At 51.1% G+C, this 19,846-nt stretch overlaps 1 protein-coding gene across 8 annotated transcripts in view; it reads left to right on the top strand.

Moving 5' to 3' along the window:
• Positions 1-19,846, top strand: part of PXN (paxillin) — a 56,942-nt gene that overhangs the window by 19,362 nt on the left and 17,734 nt on the right. For 2 of the 8 annotated variants that reach the window (XM_078337427.1, XM_035257814.3), the window contains exon 1: positions 13,313-13,532. The exons of the other annotated variants lie outside the window; for them this stretch is intronic. The gene's annotated coding sequence lies outside the window, so the exon portion shown is untranslated. Of the gene's footprint in view, positions 1-13,312; positions 13,533-19,846 lie in introns of those variants that run through there. 8 annotated transcript variants of the gene reach the window in all.

Below are 19,846 nucleotides of genomic sequence, written 5' to 3'. Positions count from 1 at the left end.
GGAGTGGTGGTGCATGCCTGTAATCCCAGTTACTCGGAGGCTGAGAGAGGAGAGTCACTTAAACCCAGGAGGCAGAGGTTGCAGTGAGCCGAGATCGCACCATTGCACTCCAGCCTGGGCAACTAGAGTGAAACTTCATCTCAAAAAAAATAAAAGAAAGAACACTAGCCTAGACAACATAGTGAGACCTCGTCTTTATAAAAAAGTAAAAAAAAATTAGCAGAGTGTGATGGCATGCACCTGTGGTACCTCAGGAGGCTGAGGTGGGAGGATTGCCTGAGTTGAGGAGGCCGAGGCTGCAGTGAGCCATGATTGCACCACTGCACTCCAGCTTGTGCAACAGAGCGAGACCTTGTCTAAAACAAAACAAAAAACAGAAACTGGAAACAACAGAGATACCCAAGGAAGAAAATAATGAAAGCTCATAGAGAGAATCATCTAGAGATGACCACAATTAATATCTTAATGTATTTCTGTAAATTCGTTTTGGTACATATATGTTTACATAATTGGAATCATAACTGCCAGCATTTTTTTTTTTTTTTGAGACAGAGTCTCAGTCTGTTGCCCAGGTTGGAGTACAGTGGTGCGATCTTGGCTCACTGCAACCTCTGCCTCCCAGGTTCAAGCGATTCTCCTGTCTCAGCCTCCAGAATAGCTGGGATTATAGGTGCCTGCCAACATACCTGGCTAATTTTTATATTTTTAGTAGAGACAGGGTTTCATCATGTTGGCCAGGCTGGTTTCGAACTCCTGACCTCAGGTGATCCTGCCTCAGCCTCCCAAAGTTCTGGGATTACAGAAGTGAGCCACTGTGCCTAGCCATAGCTACCATCATTAATATAGTGTTATTCACTCTATAGGTGCTGTTCTAAATACCTCCTTTACCTTCTCTTATTATTTCCTCCCAGCAGCCCTCTGAAGTAGGTATTCTAGATAAGGACACCAAAGCACAGAGAGGTAAGCGACTTGCCCCAGGTGAGTTGCTGGTAAGTGGCATAGCTGCGATTGGATTCAGTGACTGTCCCATACAGCCCTTGCTCTCATTGTAGACTCTGTTCTGATTCCTGCTTGCCAGTGAAGGTGATGCCACGTGGTGCCACTGGGGAGGAAAGAAGAGAAGGGGACAGTCTGGGGTGTGTGTGTGTGTGTGTGTGTGTGTGTGTGTATGTGAAAGAGAGGCAGAGAAAGTCATCTGTGGATCGTATATGCTGTGCTTGGGGGTGCAGTAATTGAGGAAACAATCAACCAGGTGTATGCCGAGGGCAGTGGGGGCTGTTGAACACTGACCCCTACCCAGGGTTAGCAGGGACTGAAAATGACCCCAGGAGAAGGGAGAAGTGTGGTGTGAGCTGGTGTGCTTCCCTCTAGGGAAGGTCTGTGGGCTGTGCAGAGGGGAGGGAGCATTTCCTGCTCTTTGGCCATCCTCCAGCCCCCTCTTCTTCCACGTGAGCAAAGGCTTGGGGTTCCCCAGACCAGCAGTCTGTCAGCCCGCTGCCCTCCCTCTCTTCACCTCTATTGGGTTATTTGCTTTTGTCTTCCCCTGGCTTCTTTGGAAGAGCTTTTTCTCAATTATTGAGTTTTCTCAACTGGACAGTCAAAATCTCATTTCCAGCTAGGATTGTGGATTTGTCGCTTTTTTTTTCTTTTTCCAATTTTGTCCATTTTTCCTTTATCTACTTGAGAGCTCTTTCATTGAATGGGTATACATTTAGGATGATTAAGTCTTCATGACCAGTTGACTCTTATCTTTATGAAATGTCCCTCTTTACCTCTGGTTATATTCCTGTCTGGAAGTCTGCCTTGTCTGGTATTAACAGAAGTACTTCAACTTTCTTCCTTCCTTTCTTTTCTTTTTTTTTTGAGTTGGAGTTTCGCTCTTGTTGACCAGGCTGGAGTGCAATGGCAGAATCTTGGCTCACTGCAACCTCTGCCTCCTGGGTTCAAGTAATTCCCCTGCCTCAGCTGCTGAGTAGCTGGGATTACGGGCACCCACCATCATGCCCAGCTAATTTTTTGTACTTTTAGTAGAGATGGGTTTTCACTACGTTGACCAGGCTGGTCTCAAACTCCTGACCTCAGGTGATCCACCCACCTCAGCCTCCCAAAGTGCTGGGATTACAGGTGTGAGTCACCGCACCCAGCTTCTTTTTTTCTTTAAATAACTGCTATTCTGTGTAATAAAATAGTTGCTTGAAACATCTGCAGTGGTGACTTTAACCTTGAATCTCAGCTCAGTACAGATGGACATAATCTGCTTAGCAATCTCAGGAGGACTGTCCGGGTCAGTGAGTCACTTGCGGATTCTCATCTGGAAATGATCCCTTGTCCTAGAACCTTCACCATGAGACATTTTTTTATAGTGATTCTGAGAGTCTTGGTAGGCATCCGAACTGATCCTACACTTTGAGATTCTTTTCCTTTGTGCTTCTGATCAAGTCAGCACACACCTTCTCCAGGGATTTTGATGCTGTGGCAGGTTAGGTTAACTCTGATTTGAATAATCGCCACCTCTAGTTCCACAGATGGCTTTGAAAGCCGTAGCTATGGTGTGGCTTCCCAGCTGACTTGTTCTGGGGTGAGGGCAAACAGTGGCAGGTCGGGAGCAGACAAGGGCACACCAGAGCTCTGTGGCAGCTGCCAGCTGACTTCCTCAAAGGGCCACTCCGCCTTCCTTGATATTAGTGTTTGCATGGTGTATCTTTCCCCATTGCTTTACTCTGAATCTATCTGTGTCTTTATATGTAAAGTGTGTTTCTTATGGACAGCATGTATTAAATACTGCATTTCCACCCAGTCTCACAATCTCTGCCTTTTAATTGGAATATATAAACCTTTTAAATTTTAAAGTAATTATCAATGTGGTTAGATTGAAATCTATCATCTTGCCATTCGTTTTCCATTTGTGCCATCTGTTCTTTATTTTTTCTTCTTTTCTAGCCTTTTTATTTTAATTTTTTTGTAGAGACAGGGTCTTGCTGTTACCCGGGCTGAAGTGCAGTCGTGGCTCATACAGCCTCTTGAGTAGCTAGGATTACAGGCATGTGCTAACATGCCTGGCTAAATTTTCCTTTTTTTTTTTTGAGAAGGCATCTTTTTCTGTCGCCCAGGCTGGCGTACAATGGCAGGATCTTCACTCACTGCAACCTCTGCCTCCCAGGTTCAAATGATTCTCATGCCTCAGCTTCTGGAGGAACTGGGATTATAGGCATGCGCTACCATGCCCAAGTAATTTTTGTATTTTTAGTAGAGATGGGGTTTTACCACGTTGGCCAGGCTGGACTCGAACTCCTGATCTCAAGTGATCTGCCACCCTTAGCCTCCCCAAGTGCTGGGATTACGAGTGTGAGCCACTGTGCCCAGCCTGATTTTATATTTTTATTTTTTTGAGACAGAGTTTTGCTCTTGTAGCCCAGGCTGGAGTGCAGTGGTGCGATCTCAGCTCACTACAACCTCCACCTCCAGGTTTCAAGCGATTCTCCTGCTTCAGCCTCCTGAAGTAGCTGGAATTACAGGCACCTGCCACCATGCCCAGATAATTTTTTTGTATTTTCAGTTGAGATGGGGTTTCACCATGTTGGCCAGGCTGGTCTTGAACTACTGACCTCAGGTGATCCACCCACTTTGGCCTCCCAAAGTGCTGGGATTACCAGCATGAGCCACCGCATCTGGCTTATTTTTATTTTTGTAGAGATGGAATCTCACTGTGTTGCCCCAGCTAGTCTCTAACTTCTGGCCTCAAGCAGTCCTCCTGCCTTGGCCTCCCAGTGTGCTGGGATTACAGGTGTGAGCCACTGGGTCTGGCCTCTTTCCTTCTTTTAGATTCATTTAGTATTTTTTAGGATTTGTTTTATTTCCTCTCTGTGCTTATTTAGCTATACTTCCTTGGTTTGATTATTTTAGTGGTCACTCTATGGTTTGCAGATTTAAATTAATCACAATCTTCCTCCAGATCCTGCCGTGCCATTTCAGGTATAATGTAAGAACAGTATATTTCCATTTCCCCCTCCCATCTTTTGTGTTATTGTCATAATTTTATTTCTACATATATCATGAAACCTGTACTGTGTTGTCCACCTTTTGTATTTATCCACAAATTTACTATAATATTTCTAGCATTTTTTTGGGAAAGGATCTTTTAAAATCTAAAGAAGTTAACAAAAATGTCGAGAAAACATCATTTCTTTTTTTTTTTCCTCCCCTCCTTTTCCATTTCTCCTCTGAGAACGTGTTGTTTTCTTCCTCCCTGGCTAGTTTCCCTGCCTGTGAACTCCCTCAGCCTCACTCATTTGTGCGTGCTTTGTGGCTCATCCCATCTGTGGTTCAGTCATGATAATCAACGATGCTGTCAGTCTCTCTGGGCTACATGGCCCCACACTTGGTGTTGCTGACACATCCCGGTGGTGCACGTTTGAGAAAATCTGCACATTCCAGCTCACTTCCCTGCCTTCTCTGCTCCATGGGGAGAGGTGTGACCAGATCTGCAGGACTTGGGACTGCCACCCTCCTGTTCCTTCTTGCTCTGTTGTTAGGTGATGCCCCTCCTCCTCCTTCCCCAGCACCAAGCCAAAGAGTCACCCAGTCCCAGGCCCCAACTCCCTCCCAGTTGCCTCATTCCTATGCACCAAGCCCACCTAATGGAGCTCCCCTTCCCCACCCACAAAGGAAGACAGATAGGCCACCCAGTGAGTTTAATTTCCCACAAGGGGCTGTGCTCCAGCCACAAAGTCTTGTGGACTATTCCTTTGATTTTTTTATTTTAGGTTAGGAGTTTTGCTGGTTGAGGCGGGGTGGTGGCAACTAGATCACAGTAGATGGGACACTCTAGGATGGAGTAGGAAGGACGTGGGCCCTGTGCTCCTGTATTATTCTCCCTCACTGGGCTTTGCATATAGTGAGCTCTTAGGGAGGACTGGGAGGTGGCATGAGCTGAAGTGGCGAGGCTGATCGCAGCAACAGACTGGCTTGGTGCGGGTTATTTATTGATTTGGTCAGTATCATCCAGGGAGCCCCCATTATGTGCTAGGCTCTGCTCAGTGCTCAGGTGAAGATGAATGTAGGCGTACTCCCTACCCACACTGTGCTGTTCCTAGGCTGTGAGACATGGCCCCTTAGACAGACAGTTCCTGCCAGCTTGATAAGTGTTCTCATAGGAGAAGTGCACAGTGCTTTGGGAACTCAAAGGGATGGAGCCTCAAACCCTTTGTAGGGTAATAAGGTCAAGGAGGGCTTCCTGGAGGAAATAGTACCCTAAACTGACTCTCTTGTGTGTGTGTTTTAAGAGATAGGTTTTCTCTGTTGCCCAGGCTGGAGTGCAGTGGTGCCATCGTAGCTCACTTGCAGCTTCAAACACCTGGGCTCAATCAATCTTCCAGCCTCAGCTTCCTAAGTAACTGGAATTACAGCTGTGTGCTACAGCACCTGGCTAATTTTTTAAATTTTTTTGTAGAGACAGGGTCTTGCTGTGTTGCCCAATCTGGTCTCAAATTCCTGGCCTCAAGCAATCATCCTGCCTTGGCCTCCCAAAATGCTTGGATTGCAGGAATGAGCCACTGTGCCCAGCCCTTTGTTGTATTTTTATTTTATTTTTTTTCTTTTTCTTTTTACCAGGATCACTTCCTATGTTGTATTTTTAAATAGAACCTCAACATTTATAAAAGCCCCCAGCCTTTGTCCTTTACTTAAGTGGTCATTCTATAATAAGATTTTGGAAAGAGGCCTTCCCAGCATTAAAACAACATGTTGCTTTTTCTTTAGGTAGGGCAGGATGGATCCTTTTTATCCTCTTGTTGAAGAAGATAAACTAAGGTATTATGAGTCTCAAGGGATTAGAAAGGATTTAGCCTGGTAAAGAAGGCAGGAGAGTTGTCTAGGGAGAGGGAATAGCTTGTGCAGTGTGGAGGGAGGATGTGTGCGTGTGCAAGCATGTGTATTAAGTTCATTGGCAGTGATTGGGTGCCCTGCATCTAGTTGGATCTTTCAAGCTAATCAAAGTTATCCTGAGCCACAAGGCCAAGGCCAGTCATTAGGCTTTACATCCTCATTGGAATGATTTTTTGGGGGTAGCCTTGCTTTGAAAGCTGAGATCGGGCTGGCCTTTGGGGGCATCTGTTATCCTACAGTGAGATGAGCTTTCTTTCTTTTTTTTTTTTTTTTTTTTCCTTTTTTGAGCTGGAGTCTGTGGCCCAGACTAGAGTGCAGTGGCATGATCTCGGTCGGCTCACTGCAACCTCTGCCTCCCAGGTTCAAGTGATTCTCCTGCCTCAACCTCCTGAGTAGCTGGGATTACAGGCATGCACCACCACACCTGGCTAATTTTTGTATTTTTAGTAGAGGCAGGGTTTCTCCATGTTGGCCAGGCTGGACTCGAACTCCTGACCTCAGGTGATCCGCCCGCCTCAGCCTCCTAAAGTGCTGGGATTACAGGCATGAGCCATCACGCTTGGCCATGAGATGAGTTTTGTCTGTGCAAAGTCTCTCTGTGGTCAGCTGGGGCTGGGACCATGGGTCTGTTCTGAAGGCCATTTCCATGAGGGTTTGGGGCCAGAGATTGTGTCCTGGGCCCTCTGGCCCCAGTGGTGAGCCACATGCTTATGTGGCAGGAAGGATCTGGTTCCTCTGATAACTTGCTTAGCCTGACCCCTCTTCTTCCTGGAGGAGGGCTGTCAGAGATGGGGCTGGCTTTGTATTTGATTTTCAGAGGCAGATTCAGTGCAGATGGGAGTGGGCAGAGGAAGAGAGCCCGTGGTCTTCCTGAGCACTCTGAGAATTCCCAGAGCAGGCTGCATGCAACTTCCTGAGGTTCTCCCAAGGCCAGACAGGGAGAACGACTTGTGTTCAGGAGAAGGTAGCATATCATTTTCCACACTGTTACTTATATAGGTCCCTTGGCCAGAGAAAGAAAGTACTTGGGCCCTGGCTTAGGGAACCCTGTGGCTCTGCCAGTCCTTGGTCTGACTCCTGACCTTGTTGTCGTCATCACCTGACCCCTGCCGCAGACCTCCTTCCCTGTCCCATCTGGCTGTTCCATCCCTCCTGCAGGAAACAAACATGGGAGGCATCCTGCACTCTTCCCTCTTTCTCCATATCCACTCAGTTTCCAGGTAACGCTGAGTTTACCTGGTTTCAGGTAGAGCATTGTGACTCTTGGTCTTCCTCCAGCTGAGCGCTGCCTCCCTCCAATCTCCCCCGCCTGAGTGATCTAAAGCGCAAGCCCAGTCCTGTCGTTCTGCTGCCAACCGCCTTCCTTCCCTGGCTTGCCCTTGTAAGTCCAGACTTCCCAGAGGGCCCTGGGCCCTTGACTCCTCTTCCACCAAGCTGGGACTTGCACTCTGAGCTCCAATCCCCTCTGTCTGGGCACTATCCCAGGCAGTTTTCCACCTCTGCCTGGAAAGCCCATCCTCTTTCCTCCTGGCCCACTGCCACCTTCAGGGCCTTCTGCCCCTCATTTATGACAGTCTTCCGCTAGTCAGTGCTTCCCCGGGACAGGCTTTGTATCTTTGTCCCTCCCATGCCCAGCTTAGTGCCTGTGCACAGTATGTGTTTGTGAATGACTGGAGCCATCACTAGTAAAGGTCAGGCTGTCCCAGTGAGAGCGTTGGAGGGAGGGTCTTGGAGGAGGCACGTGAGGCAGGTGCAGGTGGCTCTGTCTTGGATGCCCAAGCGAGACCACATCTGTTTTTTGCCTCCTGAACTGTGGTGGTTTTGCTGGAGTGTGCTGCCCAGGTAAGTGCCCAGGCAGGTCCCATTCCAGAAATTCCGATCACCTGGGATTGATGTGAATATGAAGCTGCTTCAGCCCCAAGTGATCAGACTTGTCTTCAAGGGACCAAGCTGTGAGCTGAGAGGGGCAGGGTGGCGGACTGTCAGGCCTGCCCAGGGCAGTGGTTTCGTTCAGATTCCCAACCCCTTTGAACCATGACTATTGGGAGCTCTCTCCCCAGAGTAGCATAGTAAGGACATGTATGGACGCTTTGTGTGTGATTGCACGTGGTCCACAGATCCCCCGGAGGGTCATCTCTGGGTGCCAGATTCAGACTTCTGATGTAAGTTTAACTCCCTCCGGGGCTCTCTTCCTCCCTTTCCCTTTGAAAGGGAAGAGAAGAGAATGTGGAATACTTTTGCCCCAGGGATGGGGAGCTAAACTGAGCCATCAGGAAGAGGGTGGATTGTGGGGCCAGGTGCAGACCACCCTGGGTGGGTGGGCACTGTGATGCCTGACACTCAGGGCCTCTGGAGTGAGTCCTGGGTGGGTCAGTGTCGATGCTCCAGTGGCTGAACGATCTGGCAGAGTTAGGATGTAGTGACCTCAGAAGGGCCATCCCAGACTCCGTTCTCCGCACTCACATTGTGGGGAACACTGTGGGGCTGCAATGCTGGCCTTTGGACTGGACTCTGGGGAGGATCAGCAGTGCCCTTCTTTCCATTGGCTTGTGCACTGAGCTTCCCACACCACAAGTGCAGGGGCCTCCAGATGCATCTGCTTGGTGACCCTTTGAACTTGGGAATGGCTTCAAAGCCAGGGAGAAAGATCACTGTTTTGGTTGGGGCCTGCAAAGCCTCTCTGCTTTTTAGCTTTTGAGTGCCCCCGTTCTGGCACTTCACAGCAAGAGAGCAGTCTCTGCAGACACTGCAGAGCGTAGTGTTCACTGGAGCTAGTGATGTCAGTGGTCTACCTGAACAGTCACCCAGGTCTCCCCTCAGAGTATCGTTTCTGTTAGAAGTCACTCTCCACAGCTCAAAACCCAGTTTCCAAACAACCTTCTGGAATGCTCCATGTGTGTACATGGGGATTTTCTGGGTGATGTTTCTGGGCGTTGCGGCCATGTGCCGCGGTTGGCTCTGCTGGGCTGGATTTGTGGAGCCCCAGAGTGTCTCCTGCAATAAAATTCAAACCAGGGGTAAGGTATGTACCCCTTCCCCCATCAATTCCTGGCATAGCCAGCCAGGCACAGTGGAGGCAGGCCAGCCTAGCCAAGCCTGGTCTGGTGGGAGCCCTGGAACCCTCCCTGCTGCATACCCACCTCCATTCGGTTTACCCATGAAGCTTGGCGTGTCTGCCTGACCTGCTTTCTCAGCTTTGGAGTTGGTGGGCTTCTTGCAGACCAACTACATGGTCTCGTTTGAGTACTGTTCCCACCCTCTCCCTCTCCCCTGCACCTTGGTATCCCTACATGTGAGCTCTGCCAGCCAGACTGAAAGCGCAGAGGTCTCCCTGCATGCTGTTTGTTTCAGGAAAATAGCTTCTCTCCTTTTTCTGTTGTGGTTTCCCAGTGTGACTCTGCAGCCTCCATCTGCTTCCTCTCTGTCCAGGAAGAGGCAGATTTCCCCATGTGGAGAGTTGGCGAGGCTCCGGGCCTCCGGAGGAATTGGCCTTGCCCTCTTCAGGACAGTGGCTGGGGGCATTCCTCCTTTATAGCTCTGTGATGCCTTCCCACGAGGGCCCTGCTGCCTGCCGTTGTGCCTGGGGTGCCTACAAAGCTCAGTGGGGTCAGCGAACTGAGACAAGACTTGGAGCTTCTGTGCATGGGACGGGCCCTCCTGAGACCACCCCTTATTCAGGCGGTGCCAGCTGTCTGTGGTGACACCGGCTGTCAAGGGGACCCAGCATTTCCTAGAGCCCTGAAACCAGCAGGTGGCTTCCAAAGCTCGTGAGCCCACGAGGACCCAGGGCTGGATGATGCAGACGCTTCCAGGGAGACAAAAGGGTCACTGAGGGTCAACTTGGGGAGCATGCTGGGAGCAGCTGGCCTGACTCCCCTCCTTTTCCTTCCCCAACTTCTCAGAGCTCGTGACCATCTATGATAGTGGTTTCAAATGGTACGCTGCCAGGACATAGCCTTCAGATGACACCGAGGGTGTGTCTGGCATTCTGTGCACTTTGTAGCCCTTTCTCTCACTCAAGTAGACGCGTTGGAACACATGTGGGTGGGGCTGATGGTCATGGAGTCATCTTGAACCCATTTCAGTTTATTTTCTCAAAAGTAAAAGCAATGGCCAGCAGGAGTTTGAGACCAGCCTGGCCAACATGGTGAAACCCGATCTCTACTAAAAATGCAAAAATTAGCATATTGGCACATGCTTGTAATTCTAGCTACTTGGGAGGCTGAGGCACAAGAATTACTTGAACCCCAGAGGCAGAGATTGCAGTGAATCATAATCATGCCACTGTACCCAAGCCTGGGTACCAGAAGCAAGAGTCTGTCTCAATAAATAAATAAATACATAAGCAATGATCAGGCACAGTGGCTCATGACTATAATCCCAGCACTTTGAGAGGCTGAGGCAGGAGGATCCTTGAGCCCAGGAGTTTGAGGCTACAGTGAGCTACGATCACACCATTGCACTCCAGCCTGGGTGATAGAGCGAGACCTTGTCTCAAATACATAAATAAATAAATAAAAATTAGAAAATTAAAAGATCAGCTGGGCATGGTGGCACACACCTATAGTTGCAGCTATTCAGGAGGCTGAGGTGGGAGGATAGCTTGAGTCCGGGAGGTCAAGGCTGAGGTGAGCTGTGATTGTGCCACTGTACTCTAGCCTCCAGCCTGGGTGACAGAGACCCTGTCTCAAAAAAAAAAAAAATGGGTTGCAAATGTCCATACCTTATGCTGATTAGCCGAAGACTGGTGGCACACCTTATGGCTGATTGATTGCACATCAAGGGTTGAGAGCCAGTGCTTGAGGACAGTTCTATGCTCAGGCTTGTGTTTCTCCAGCGTGCTGTGCCCTCTGTAGCCCTCTTGTGCCCAGACACAGAGTAGGTAAAAACCGCAGTACAGAGGGCAAGACATGTAACTACCTACTTTTTTTGCTCTGTAGAAAAAAATACTTGGATCTGGGTGTGGTGGTACACGTCTGTCATCCCAGCACTTTGGGAAGCCAAGGTGGGCGGTCAATCTCACGAGGTCAAGAGATTGAGACCATCCTGACCAACATGATGAAACCCCAGCTCTACTAAAAATACAAAAATTAGCCAGGCATGATGGTGTACATCTGTAGTTCTAGTTACTTGGGAGGCTGAGGCAGGAGAATCGCTTGAACTTGGGAGGTATGGGTTACAGTGAGCCGAGATTGAGCCACTGCCCTCCAGCCTGGCGATAGAGCGAGACTCCATCTCAAAAAATAAAAAGTGCTTGGGTGAGACATGTGGCTGTCCATTGAAGGAACATCGAGGCTGACTGTGGGTTGGAAAATCTAGGCTGTCTGTCTTGCTGTCTGTCCCCTATTGCCCGGTTTGTTGCCTACAGTGGAGTCCCTTTCTGCCTGTGTGTCTCCTAATGATTCTGATGTCATCTCTTTGAGGTCAGAGATTGGTTCCTGGGTCAGGCCCATCTTGCATCCTGGGGCTCAGATGGGACCACCAGCAGTGCAGCACGGGGGAAAATACTTGTGTGCATTGACCTTGCACATCCACGAGTTAGACCAGAACATGGAGTGCTCCAGCCTTCTCTGAATTCTTGAGCTGCCTGTACCACCACTAGGAGCTCCTCTGTGGTTCAAGGCCGCTCCTGAGGCCAAGGGTGAGGAGGAGGCAGAAGGGAAAGAGAACAGGAGACCTGGAGTGTGCAGTCATGGAGCGGGACCCAGCAGCCTGCCTTTTTGGAGTCCTTTGAAGGCTCTGGGGGTGTGTGTCATGGGAATGGAGAGTGGTGACCGGCAGAAGGAGGGACAGCTGCTGAAAGGAGGTTCTCCAAGGAGGACATTCCTTATGGGGTGTCCTGGGAAGAACATGGGTGAGCTCTGCAGTCAGGTGGTGCTGTCCTTGTGGGGCCTCATGAGACAGCTCTGGACATCTGCTTTCTAATCCCTGGCAACAAATGGGGCTCCAAGGCTGGGCTCCCGGTAGATGCTCAGGTAGGGTTGTTCCACTCCTCACCCCCTCCTTAGCTGCTCTCTGGCCCTGCAGCCCCATCTTTGGATCCCTGTTTGACACTGCTGGGCTCAGAGCTTCTGTGGCAGGAGCAGAGGCTGCTCTCTCCTGGGTTCCTCTGGGAGCTGCTGTGGGGCTTGGGCAGTTCCTTCCATTGTCACGATTCTGGGTTCAAAGCCATAGGCCTCTCAGACAGCTGTGATTTCCCGGCAGCAGTAGGGATGGGGTGGGGGTGGAGGGGCTGGGGCCCTGCAGCTTCCCCACTTGCCTCTGTCCTTGCTAGGCAGTGAGTTGGAGGCGCCTGGGCTCAGCTGATGTTCTCCAAGGAGGACTTGGAATGAACCCGAGACACAGAGGGTGAGGTCAGTGGTTTGCTCAGCAAGAAGGCTGAGTTAGTGACAACCTGTCACAGCTCCCAGGATCCCTGGCTGCAGTCCCTGGCTCCGACTCCTCCCCCTGCCAGCCTTAAGGGAGATGAAAATCAGTGATGTGGATCTATTGACTAAGTGTCTCCTGTGTGTCATAGTGGGAGGCTCACGTTTTTTTTATCCCAGCTGCCATGATGGCTTTCACATACTTTTTCATCCATTACTCACTGTGTGTGCTGTGAGGTGTCTGAGTAAACTGAAGCCCAGAATCTGGTCACTGGTCATGAAGGCTGGTGAGTGGGGGGGGTTTGAACCCATCTTCCTCATCTTAGATGGCCCATTCCTTCCACTCTACCACGCTGCCATGCAGGTGGGATGACAGGAGGGTGTCCAAAGAACTGTGCGACTGTCCCGGCTCCCAGCGACACTGGACCAGCCAAATCTGTGATATGGGCAGGGTTGGTTTTATGTGTCGAAGTGTGGGCTTTGTGGTGCTGCTTAAAATTGTTTGCCAAAGTCCCCAAGAACATGTGGAAAACATCCTCTTGCCTTTTTTTTTTTTCTTTTTTTTGAGACAGAGTCTTGCTCTGTCACCCAGGCTGGTATACAGTGGCTTAATCTTGGTTCACTGCAACCTCTGCCTCCTGGGTGTAAGCAATTCTCCTGCCTCAGCCTTCCAAGAGGCTGGGATTACAGGCATGCACCACCATGCTGGGCCAAGTTTTGTATTTTTAGTAGAGATGGGGTTTCTCCATGTTGGCCAGGCTGGTTTTGAACTCCTGGGCTCAAGCAATCCCCCTACCTGGCCTCCCAAAGTGCTGGGATTATAGGTAGAAGCCTCCGTGCAGGCCTTGAAGCCTCTCTTTTTATCTTACAATTTCACTTGCATTTTGCATTTCACTCTGTAATGTAGCCTTGTTTGTTCTAAGACAATGATTTACATTTCTTGCCCCAAGTACGTTTGATCCTCACTGTGTTCTGGGTTTGTCCTGACGTGGCTTCCTGTACCCCTGGCTTCCGTCTGTTCCCTGGGGGTATGGATATCCTTGTGTGAGAGACTCAAACTAGGTGAAAGAGGATAGAGGTAGTGGTGGGGCACATTCAGTATTGTGAAGAAAGGCACACTGGCAAAAAGGGAAGGGGGAGCCCAGTTGGGCTGGAGATGTAGATTGCAGTGAGGCTGAGGAGGCAGCGAAGGTCAGGTTGGGGCCGTCTTCTGAGAGGGTCAAGGACAGAATGCCATCTCCAGGAGTTCTGACCTCGTTTTATAGGCAGAGAGGGCATCAGTGGGTGAGTATTGTAACTCTGCTCCTTGCTCTGCATAACATTCTTTGAAGCCCCTCTAAGAGGCCTGTGAGGGCCGGGCACCATGGCTCATGCTTGTAACTTTGGAATGCTGAGGTGGGTGGATGACTTGAGGTCAGGAGTTGGAGACCAGCCTGGTCAACAATGTGAAACCTCGACTCTACTAAGAAAATGCAAGAATTAGCCGGATGTGGTGTGTACCTGTAGTCCCAGCATTGGGAGGCAAGAGGATTGTTTGAACCTGGCAGGTAGAGGCTGCAGTGAGCCGAGATTGTGCCACTGCACTCCAGCCAGGGTGACAGAACAAGACTCCATTTCAAAAACAAAAAAGAGGCCTATGAGGGTATCCATGCTCTGAGGGTTCAGGAGAGTGGGGAAGTTCTTGCCCACAGAGGGCCTGCAGTCTAGTGAGAGAGGCCAGAGTGAAGTGTGAGGCATGCATCAAAGCTGGGAGCCAAGTTCAGACTGATGGTGTCTGCAGGAAGGGTTAGATTGGGATCACTGGGCATGGGGCTGCAGTCAGGTTCAGGAAGGCACTGAGCATGGATTCGGACACTTGTCCAAGTCGTTGGCTGTGTGTGATGAAGTGAAAGGGAGGCAGGTGATGACAGGGAGAGGCCCCGAGAAGGAAGACTTGATGTGACTTGGTGACCAGCTAAATGTGGGACCTATTAAAGGGACTTAGAAAAGAGAACTGGGGAAGTTGGCCAAGTGAGAGCTGACTTGAGGGAAATGACCTTGACCCCTGAAAAAAGGGAAGGCACTGGTGGGTTCCATGGTTGTCTCGGGCTGTTAGAGAGAACCCGACCAGCAAAGAGTGAGTTTTGAAATGCTATGAAATCCACAAACATCGCAAAAAAAACTGCAGCTCATCTCAGGAACAGGCAAACTTTTGAACTTTTTGTTCGGGTCTCTGTGGGACGATGACTCATTTTGAGCCCCTCCTAACCTCTGCGGGTGATTAGCAGGGGTGAGAGGCCCAAGGAGCCGTCCTGCTCTGCAACAGATCCGCTTGCCTGGAAGAGCCCAGATTGCAGGAATAGACTAGGGTAGATTTGGAACAGCTAAGAACCTTTCCAGTTCATAGGTCTCATGGTTTTGAGGCTGTCTTTTGGTATGTGAATCTGGGTTTTACCCATTGAAGGAACTGAGTTGGGCCAGGAATGGGGCCCTAGATTTGACCTTAAAAGGTCTCGTGTCTCTGGGTGACCTAAAGAGGTAGATGACATCTGACCAATGAAATGTGTTCACAATGTTCTGGGACCTCTGGAAGAGGGAGGGGCCCAATTATTCTGGACAGGAGAGATGAGTTATTTACAATATGAGAGAGACTCTGGGGCTGGGCACAGTGGCTCACATCTGTAATCTCAGCACTTTGGAAGGCTCAGGCAGGAGGATGGCTTGAGGCCAGGAGTTCACAACCAGCCTGGTCAACATGGCGAGACCCTGTCTCTAAAAAACATGCAAAAAGCCGCGTATGGTGGCATGTGCTTGTAGTCCTAGCTACTTACGAGGCTGAGGCAGGAAGATCCCTTGAGCCCAGGAATTCTAGGCTGCAGTGAGCTAAGATCAAGCCTCATCTCAAAAAAAAGAATGTGGTGTTCGGCCAGCCTGGCCTGAACTCCTATGCCTATAGCCCAAGGCAGATGCATAGACGTGCTCAGAGTCAACCTGGGCAGCCTCCTCATTGTCTCACCTGCTGTTGCTTAAGCTCCTGGAGCTCAATTTGATGGGGAAGCGGCGGCAGCCAGGAGCCTGATGGGTGGGCCCTGTGTGGGTGCCTGGTGCAGATGGGCCTGGCACAGTTGGGCTTCTGGCTGGAGCTCAGGGTGACTTCTGGAGTTGCCTAGCAGCCTTTATTCTCTCGGGTCTCCAGTTACCTGTACCCTGTGACCTTGGGCACAAGCCAGGCAGCTAATAAAGCCAGCCTGCCTGCACACTCCTGTTGTCAGCCTCTGCGAGGAAGAGCTCGTCAGCAGACAGGAAGCCACCCTCCTGTGCTAGGCATGTAGGAAGCCCAGGGAAGAACCACCAAATGGCCACCCCCTCCTCCCCTGGCGTCTGACTGGAAAACTCTTCCCTGGTCTTCTCCCCTGGTTTCCTGTGTGTCACCCCCCAGCCCACACTTCCTTCAGGGCCGTGAGGGTAAAATGCAGTTCCTGTTGAGTGAGGCATGAGTCAGCGGAGGAGAATTGGTGGCTGAGTCTTTGTAACCTCCAGGCATGGCTATTAAATATTTAAATGACACTATGGTATCGATCGTTTCTCATCCATCCTCTTAGGAGAGCAGTTCCTGTCTGGGATTCAGATAATAGCAGAATCTTGGATTTAGACTAACTCAGAAGAGCTCAAAGTTGCTATATAAATCTCACCCATAATCATATCATCTCCTCCTGAGAGTGCGCTACTAGGAATGGGGACAAATTGGGTCCTGCCCATTTTCTTGATAGAGGAGACATCCAGAGAGATGACAGGATCCACTGATGGGCCCTCACTGGTCCGAAGGCCTGGGATCAGGGCGTCCCTGCTCCCTTCCTCCACACTGGCTGTTTTCTCTGCTCACTGCTGCTTCCCCATCCTCCTCCTCTTCACAGCCCCTCTGTCATTCAGCCATTTATTCTAGCTGCTGGGGACATGGCATCGAACAAGACAGACAAGGCCCCTGCTCTCTGGAGCTTAATTCTTGGAGAGGAGACAGTTGACAAGAACCCAAATTGGCAGGGAAGGCCCTTCAAGGAGACTGAATCCTACTTCGTGTCCAGGCCCTAGGTCCCTGGGCTGGGGGTGGGTGGGGCAGAGCGGATCTGGCCTAATTGTGGATTGGTCCTTACTGAAGAAGGACGGTTATCAGGATAAATATACCCAGCTCCCCATTCCTGGGGACTTACTCACCGAGTGAAAGCACCCCGCTGCGGATTAGATTACCTCTGCTCTAACTGCTCAAGTGCTCCAGGCTGGGGGAGGGCACGAGGACTTGGGGCCAGGGGAGTGGGGAGCGGGGAGCTGGGAGTGGGGAGACCCACCTTCCTGTTCTGTCCCCTTCCTAATCTGGAAGAGTCTCACCAGAGGGGCTGAGATGAGACCATCCCTGAGCTGGTCCTGGTGTTCACATAGCTCCTTCCTTGGAAGGGCCAAGCCCTGCTCACTGCTTATATCCCTAAGCATGGGCAGCTGGAGGAGGCCTGGCAGCTTCTCTGACACTTGAAGCTACCAAGGCTGCCCAGGTGGTCAGCAGGGGGCTGGGAACCTCCCTTGTCCAGAGTTCTGGACCCAACAGGATAGACAGGCCAGAAGGCTAGGCTTGTGTGGGGACTTGTCTTTCTGGGAGTCTGGGTATCCTATGGGATGGCAGGGATGGACAGCTGGCCCAGGGATTCCAGGAAGGCCCCTGTGCTACGGCAGCCCTTGCTGCTGGTGCCGGAGCTTTCAGGGCAGTGTTTGCTGCTCCTTCCATGGGCTTGTCAGCTCCTAAGGAAGCTGCGCTGGCTGCTCCCTGCCTGGGGTGACAAAACCTGAGTGAAACTGGCCTGCAGAAGAAGGCGGGTAAGCGGCTGGAAAAGACCTTGTTCTGTGGGCCTCGCCCAGGCCAGGCCTCGAGAATGCAAGACGGCCCCCGCCCCAGGGCCACAGGATCCTACCTCTGAGTTCTGCCTGGTGCTGCTGGTGGAGGAGTCCGCAGTGGCAGAGGTGGGCAGGAGCTGAGGGGCCCTGGCACTGGGGCTGGTGTGGCAGGGCAGCCTGTAAACTGCAGGAAGGGATGGGAAAGCTGGCTTCATGCCCACATTTACCTGCTTCCTGCTGATCCGGAACTAGATGGCAGCACCCTTTGCCCTCAGGGATTGGATAGGATGGTGAGAGGATTTCTTTCCCCTCCTGGGGCTCAACCCCTCTCTGGGAAGAAGCTTGTGTCTACTTAGCAACTCCTCTTTCCTGTGTGCTCTATTCACACAGCACTTTATTCCAAGTCAGCATTTTGTATCTATTTTTCTCATATAGTCCCAATCCTGTGAGTATAATGGTGGAATTCCTATTGGTTAGACAAGGAAACTGAGGCACAAGAGCAGTTAAGCAGCCTATCTGAGCAATTCAGCCATTGAGCGGAGTCCAGGTGACTCAGGATTCACCTTACAAGTTTGTAACATTGAAAGTCCTCAGAGCCTGAGAAGAGAGAATGGAATTGCTCTGGGTCCTCCCTCCCCTCAGAGAGATAGACCTTTATCTCAGCTCTCTTGGCACCTTTCCAGCTTCAGTCCTCTGGTCTTGATAGTCTTTATCACACAGTAAGAAGTGGCAGGGGCTTGGGTAGGAGGAAGAAGCCTGGCTTGTTTCTGTGCTGCAGTTGGGGGTGGGGGCGCAAGGGTTTAATTGATCCTCTTTAATCTGGTATTGAGTGCCCTGTGTCAGTGGATCAACCTGGGTCCCCAGAGCCGAGGTCTGAGGGACATCCCCCCATTGTAGTACAAGGAGACCCAGGTTTCCTTCCACTCTGAGCCCCTGGGTGGGTACAGGAATGTGAGGGGCGCAGCACTTGCCCTGGAATGCAGGCAAACCGGCCTCGGCCTCTAGGTCCCCTCCTCCTTGGAGCAGTGGGCCGAGGGTGTCTGCACCTTAACATTCCTGCGGCTCCCACCAGTCCTAGGATTACACTCAGTCGGTTGCTGGGGCCTGGGAAGGTGCCTGCCCACCCACCTGCCCCACGGTGGCCTCCTGGCCCAAAGCTGCAGCTGCTCCACGGTGTTGCTCCAACCAGGCACAGCTGTGGGGTGGAGACGGGGGCACATGGGGTGCTGCATTTGCACAGGGCCCATGCCCCTCTCGTTCTCCAGAGCTCTGCATGTCACCCTTGGGTGCACCTTCAAGTGATAGTGTGTACCCAGACCACCTGTGTTCCTCCTAGTAGCTTGCTATGTTCCTCCACAAGATTGAAACTTCCACACCGCACCCAGGGCCAGGGGCTCCCCAGTCTTCCCCAGCTAGAAAATTCCAATATTGCACGAGGTTATCTTTGGTTACTCCCAGTGGCAGGAAGCCGATGGGCCAATGGTGCCCTCTGGTGGGCAGCGGCAGACAGTCTGCACCCCTTCCTCGCCAGGGCTGAGCCAGGACATTGCTCCGTGGCCTTTGCCCAGGGCTTGCTGGGGACTTTGCACCTAGCCCGCCCCCAGCCTCGAGACAGCCTGCCCTACCTCCTCATGTTGCATACTTTCGCTGGCCCAGAGAGATAGAAAACCTGCAGAATTCAGGGTGGGTTTCCTCCAAAAAGCAGATGGGAAGCCCCAGAGAGAGCTTCCTCCTGCAAGGCGGCTTGGGTTTAAAGGGACTCAGGCCTGGACCCAGTAACTTAGAGTAATGCCAGGAAGTTGAGGCCTTCCTTAGCTTGAATGATGGCTCCCGACTACTTCCAAGCAGAGTGTCTGGAACCTGTCCTCCCAGCATGTGGGCAGGGAGGGTGTATTCCTGGTCTTGAATCGTTTCAGTGAGTACCATTTTCTCTGAAGAGTGGGTAGGCTGACACCTTCCTTGGGGTATGAGTAGAAGGAATATTTACAGCAGAGGGGAAAGGCTGGAGCTGGACACTGAGGGAACCCCCTGGGATGGGACTGCGCCTTCAAGTGGACTCCTGTGCGCAGTGTCTACCGGCTCTGTTTGCTCACGCCACCGGGGGCGTTTGCTGAGCTTGCAAGGGGACTTTGGGCCTTAACCGTTTACAGCGAATGGGGAAGTCTCAGATATTTGCACCCATTGGAAATAAAAGTAAAGCTAGGAGTCTACTGTTGACTCGCCTTCTATATTTCTGGTTCTCTTTCTTGAGGTGTTTGTGGGGGATTTGGAGACACCAGCCCTTACCCCTCTTGCCTAGTCCTTGCCTGGTAAGGATGAAGGGTGGAGAGGGAGGAGGAAGCCATACCAGAGACCCTGTGGCTGGTGGACGGACTTGCTGGGGTTTTCCTCTGTCCCTTAAATAAACTTTGGAGAAAACTGAATAATGATGTGCCTTCTCCCTGACATCTATGCTCTGTATTTTTTTTTAAGACAGGGTCTCGCTTTGTCACCCTGGCTGGAGTGCAGTGGTGCAATTGTATTTCACCATAGCCTTGACCTCCTGGGCTCAAGCGATCCTCCTGCCTCAGCCTCCTGAGTAACTGGGACTACAGGCACATATCACCACACCCAGCTAATTTTTACATATTTTTTTTTAGAGATGGGGTCTCACTATGTTGCCCAGGCTGATCTCCAACTCCTGGTCTCAAGTGATCCTCCCACCTCAGCCTCCTGAATAGCTGGGACTATAGGCATGT

Source organism: Callithrix jacchus, chromosome 9 (genome assembly GCF_049354715.1).
Source record: "Callithrix jacchus isolate 240 chromosome 9, calJac240_pri, whole genome shotgun sequence".
Lineage (NCBI taxonomy): Eukaryota > Metazoa > Chordata > Mammalia > Primates > Cebidae > Callithrix > Callithrix jacchus.
The sequence above is the reverse complement of the archived record's forward strand: the minus strand, read 5'-3'. Positions and strand labels throughout refer to the sequence as shown.